The following is a 6,000-nucleotide window of genomic DNA, read 5'->3' as shown; positions in this document are numbered from 1 at the left end:
AAGTTATGGAGGCCAGCTAGCCTAGAGTTCACAGCAGGGCTGAAACAACTAGAGAGAACCTACTTCGATGGTGTAGGAAAGAACCAGCTCCCAAAACTCGTCCTCTGGCCTCCGCACTTGCATTGCCACCTCCTCACTCAGATAATAAATAACAAACAAATGAGAGAGAGAGAGAGAGAGAGAGAGAGAGAGAGAGAGAGAGAGAGAGAGAGAGAGAGAGAGAGAGAGAGAGAGCAGAAGAAGCTACATACCGTTATTCACATGGTCATTCACTGCTCTGCAGAACAAGCAAAGCTAAATTCTGCTTTGACGCGAGCTGGTAAGAACACTCCCATAAGGGAGACTCGGACCATAGGCTCTGCATTTGTTAAGGCTGATTGGATTTGTTCCATCTTTCCAAGCACGCAAGAAGCGGTTGGAGAGTGTATACCACCTTGGACGGTCACACTGGTCAGAGAGCATGTAACTCTTAGCGCATGCGCTTGTAAGAAAGCATGGTACAGCCTTGAGTGTTCTCTTAGAAGCCCTGCCCAAACTTTTTCTGTGTGGGGAGCAGTAGATCTGTTGTGGTGGTGCTAAGCAACTGTAGAAATTATAACATGAATGAGTAAGGCATGCTTGTTTGAGAATCCCAAGGACCACACTAGTGACTAGCTTCCATGCAACTCTTAAACATTAGGCAGGATCCACAACACAGAATACACTATGCCTTCTGCTCCATCGATCACCTGCCTGGTGCCTCTTAGAGAAATGAAGTTACGGGTCATGTGGCTTGTCATTCTCCCAATAAGCAGGTTATGTAAATTACACATAGGCCTCTTGTTTAGTTTTCAACTTTCGTTTTTCTGTATTTTAATACTTTATTTAGAACACTTGTTTATGGGACGAAAAAATCACCATTAAACATTCATGAGTTTTCCATCTTATCCTATAATTAAAAATAGTTTTTAAAAAGTGATTGATATGAGATTTTATAAGTTTCACATTTTTTTAGTGTAATCCTTTAACCTCTGTTTTTTCTTAACAGAAATTAGATTTACAGTGTATATAGTGCACTGAGACATATAAAAATGGCAAAGTCAGATTGGGGAGAAACTAAGTAAATAAAGCTTTGGCAAATTCAGTTGAGCATAGCATTTAGCCCTTATCTTCCAGTAACTATGGCAAAAAAATGGAAATGTAATTACTTATACAACTTATTTACTTGTCTCCATAGAAACCTAGCTTTCTATATTTCTAGCACTGAAGTTATTGCACATTTTGAAATTAACTTTCTTAGAGTATGTCACTCACTTAATTGAGTTGCTTGAGGTTAGAGACTCTTATGCACAAAATAGTTTCATGAAAGAGTCATCCCACCCCATCCCACATAATATTCATTGACCAGAAAGACAGAAAAAGCCAAGTCTACACAGGAGATGCATAATTTTTATTATTAAGTCAGGAGGGAAATTTCTTGCTTAGGTCCCCTGAGTGATGCATCAGACAGTGTCCTAAACAGCTTTATTGGAAGTGCATCAGTGAAACCCAAATGTCTGTTTCCATGGTGAAGTCTAATATGATTTTGAGCTGTACCATTAGTGCCCCTGTAGGAAAGTACTTACATGCTGCTCATGTGGGCTTCTGGCAATATCTGTTAATTTGTAGCAGAAGCACTGACTAGAATCACATGTTATGGATTTGCCATGGTGGTCCATGGACCCCCAAGGATCTTGGAGGGCCACAGAATTCACTAAGCTGCAAGATAAAACAGGAGTTGTTAATCAGATCATAAATCATTTTTGAACCAGAGTAAGTGTTCTTGTATCTAACTTGTGTGTTGTGTCTTCACAAAATGATCTAGAAAATAACTTCATGACTAAAGAAACTAACAGACAAACGTGAAAATCGTGGAGTTAGATGACTAATGTATTACCTTGAATGTGAGAGGTCAGAACCTGGCAGGTCCATAAGTTGACCTGGAGTTCTTTTCAGGACATCAATACAAAAGCAGACTCTTTGGAGATTCTGGATTAGTGTAAAGTGAAGCAAAGACATCCACACTTAAGCAAAGAGTTCTTCAAGACATGTTGTTGCTCCCACAGCATCTGTCTCTAACCTGAAGGGGCATGATCATCATTGGGTCATAGTTTAGTTCATTGTTATATGGAGAGAGTGTGCAATGGTGGACATGGTTTGAAGATTTCTTGTGTTGTTCTGAAGACAATTCAGTAATACATATGCAATGATATTCTACATATGTATCCTGAGAGCTCATGGAGTGCTATTGGTTCATATTCTGAGCTTTTGCTTTCAGAATTTTGGAAAAGCATACATACATGTATGTTTGATGAGTGCTGAGTTATTTTTATAAAATTACTCAAATGTTCAAACGTTTCTACCAAAAACATACTATCAAAATAAAATAAAATTCATTCATGTAATATATTAGAGATGGTAAAACCCTGAAATGATTACTGTAGAACAATTTGAAAGATAGAGTATTTCTATTTAATATTAGACATAAAAGGTGTTAAATGTTTGGTGTGTTTGAAGTCATTACGTTCTATAAATGCAAAGAGCTGTTACCAGTATGAGGTAGTTAATTTCTATATTTCTGGGGTATCCTAAAGGGAGTGGAGGGGAGGGTGGGGTAGTGGCAACTACTTCTTTATGATTACTCCTGAGTAGTCTGTAAATGATCACTGTCCCCTAAAGAGATAGGGAATGATTAGAGAGTTGCTGTATATGTGACATTTTTTAAACTGTCTTGTGTAGCTCTCATTGGTAGGATATGGGATTCTGGGATCCTTGAACCCATGAAATCTAGCATGGAACACACAAGACTGACAGCATTTTGTGAGTCACATATATACTTAGAGTCTGGTGGAGAAGAACACAGCCTGCCTTGCAGGGCTGCACCAGGAACAGATGGGCTATAGGAGGAGGATCTAAAAGGTCTTCCGAGTATGGTGACCCTTTGTTCTTCAGTGGCATGACTGGCTTGTGTGAATAATTCCACATTCTGTCAGGGAACAGAAACCTAGTACTGCATGATATGAAGGCATCTAGGGACCCTTGTTCTTGGGAGGCAAAGTTGGGAGAGGAACTTAGGACCAGGCCATCCAAAGCCCCCACCCCAGTTTTGCCAAAAACCAAGGAAGTACAAGGTATGGAGTCTTTGTTTTGGACCTTGTGTGATAGGTTGATACAAAATATTGTCAAAAGCTAAATAGTGTATTTCAAGCAGGGCCAATGAAAGTCAGTTACAGTGTGGGCCCATAAATGGGCCAGGGACAGTTCTTCTTTCTTAGATCACTGGTAAAGTGAAGATCAATAAAGATACCCCTTCAGGGTTCTTTCTCTTTCTTCACGGTTGGCAATGTCTGGGTCTTGCAGAACTCTGAGAAATACCTGTTCTTTCCCTTGATTGCTATAACATCCTTTTGTCCTCATAAAAAACCTAACTGGAAAAGCAACAGCAGGAGTTCTGTATTATGTAATTGTGAAGTTCAGACAATAGATGTAAATCTTATCTCAGCAAAACAGACAGAATAGGAAACAATTCCCAGCTCTCTTCTGAGCCCCTTTTGATATGTTGGCATCTCGGCCAGTTGCTTTCCCTATTCAGGTTGATTTAGCCTTAATCAGATAATTGTTCTTTACCCAGATACATGCCCCAAACTGCATTTCCTCAGAATGACCACATTCAATTTATGTACAATGAAGGACAAAATATTAGGCATTAAAGACATAGATCTAAATTCTACCATCAGAAATGCTGGTGGCCATGAATAGCAAGTTCCTTAATTTCTCTGGCAGTGAGAGATCTCCTTTGCAAAAATAATCAGATTCTGCCTCTCAGTATTTATAAAAGAAGTATGGATCAAAGGCTTCCTTAAAAATAAATATATACACATAGATGGCTCCTGCTCACAAGAGTAAGCACAAAAGGCTTCCTTCCAGGGGTGAAGTTAGTATGTAAACCTGGTTCATTCATTCGTCTGCTTCCGGTGATGTGGCCCCTCATCTCAGATTTCATTCTTGATGTCTTTGCTGCTGGATGTCACAGGCATCCAGCCTTGGTTATCTTCTATAATTGTTCTTTATATTCTCTCTATTGAAAAGGAGGGAGGAGAAAGTGGGAGGGGAATAAAAGAGGAGGGAGAAATGGAAGACATGAGAGGAGGGGTAGAGGGGACTGAAAGAGGGGTGTGGATGACAGAGGAATGGGAGGGAGGAAAGCATATCAGCTTAGCTTTGGCTCAAGTTTCTAATTTTAATTTCACCGAATCCCATTGCTGGTCACAGGGGGTGGAGAGGCTGTAATAAAACTGTGTAGCAGATTCATAGATGATGAATTAGTTACCATTTAGACTAACGTCATGAAAGAGACTTCCTGTTTGCATAAGTTCATTGGCACTGGCAGTCATTGTGAGGAACCAATTAGCTTTCTTTTGGCATAAATGCTGTTCCAGAAAAATTCACTAAGTAAGTCTGCTTGCTGGTACCAAATCCATCTTTAGTCACTGGAGACTGAATTTTCCTGTTATTGCTTTAGAGTAGGTGTGTCTCAAGGGCTTTAGGCTTTTAAAAGTAACCATGATTTTGTTGTTGTTGTTGTTTTGGAGACAGGGTCTTTCTATGGAATGCAGGTTGGCCTGGATTTTTGTGTTGCAGCCTCTGAGGATTACATGTGTGTGCCATCATGCCTACCCTAAATGAGTCCATCTTAATTACTAATCTTTTTCCTCTTTCCATCTAAGTGCAAGCTTAAAAACAGGACACTTTAGGCATAATTACATGGGGAAGAAATACTTCAAGGACCCATTCTTCATATGTTGTTGAGATTTAATGATGTGTTGATTTAATACTGGCCTATCATTACCACATTGAGATTATTAATTGGATGTCTTTAATTTGATAAGGCCTACTGTGACTATTCTTTTTCATGTTAAAACAATAACGATTTAAGAAAATGACACGGTGAAATGATGTAATCACTGGTATCTCCATTACCTCTGTCTGAAATAGAAAAATTAATCCTTGACCTCCAATTCATTATGGGATCTTTCTTTAAAGCTTAAAACTAAGTAAAAAGAGCTCAGTTTTAATATTTAAGGGCAACCAAAAGTTCAGGAATGTAGATCATTATTCTCAGCAGTACAGCTTCCTGGGCTAGGCAGAACATCTAGTGGTTTGCATACCTGTTGCAACTCATTGATTGAGTTGAACTCATTGTTGAACTCAGTGTTGAACTCATTGATTCTTTTCACCTGCTGTCAGCCCTCAGACTGGCAGGTGAAAACTGCCCGAGTGTCTTCTTTCCAGAATTGTTCAGAACAGTGTTTGTCAAGGAAGAACTCAGCTATCTTTATGGCTCTGCAGAGTTTTGCTGCTGGTCTGCAGTCTTGCCTTGGGAAGTCACTACAGCTTCTGCACTCCACTTCCCCAGGCTTCTCGCTGCAGAACATACCAACAGCATCACCAGGCACTACCAGCCCAGTGGTACCCAGAAGGAGCCTGGCAGCTGAGCTTAGGGCATGAGTTCTGCCTCCTTCTATTATTATGTGCCTTTAAAAATGCCGTTTGACATTCCTGGAGTTCTGGATTTCTCTAGAGAAATGAGAACAACAAAGACACACACATATGCTCGCATCATATGTTGTGTATAACAAACCAGATAAAATGGAGTGTCTAGCACATTGTGGGATTCCACATATGATAGATAAGATGACGTTACTCCTAGAAATTCTGACTATGGTAGTTCTGTACACGGAAACAGAGCCTAATTATCTGGTATTATGAGTATGATGCTAGCCTGCTATGAAACAACCACCCAGGCCTGAAATCCAGCAGACTTTATCACCACTACTGGCAGATTCCCTCACTTATTAGAAAGTCCACCCCTAGGCACCCGGCAACTATAAAAAGCAAAGTCTGGGGTGAGGGGTTCGTAAGTTAGGTTGGTTCTGATAAAATGATTAAGTGGAATTTATAAGGACCAGGAAATGAAAGTGC

This window comes from Cricetulus griseus, chromosome 2 (assembly GCF_003668045.3).
Source record: "Cricetulus griseus strain 17A/GY chromosome 2, alternate assembly CriGri-PICRH-1.0, whole genome shotgun sequence".
In the NCBI taxonomy this organism is placed as follows: domain Eukaryota; kingdom Metazoa; phylum Chordata; class Mammalia; order Rodentia; family Cricetidae; genus Cricetulus; species Cricetulus griseus.
Note: the sequence above shows the minus strand (reverse complement) of the source record.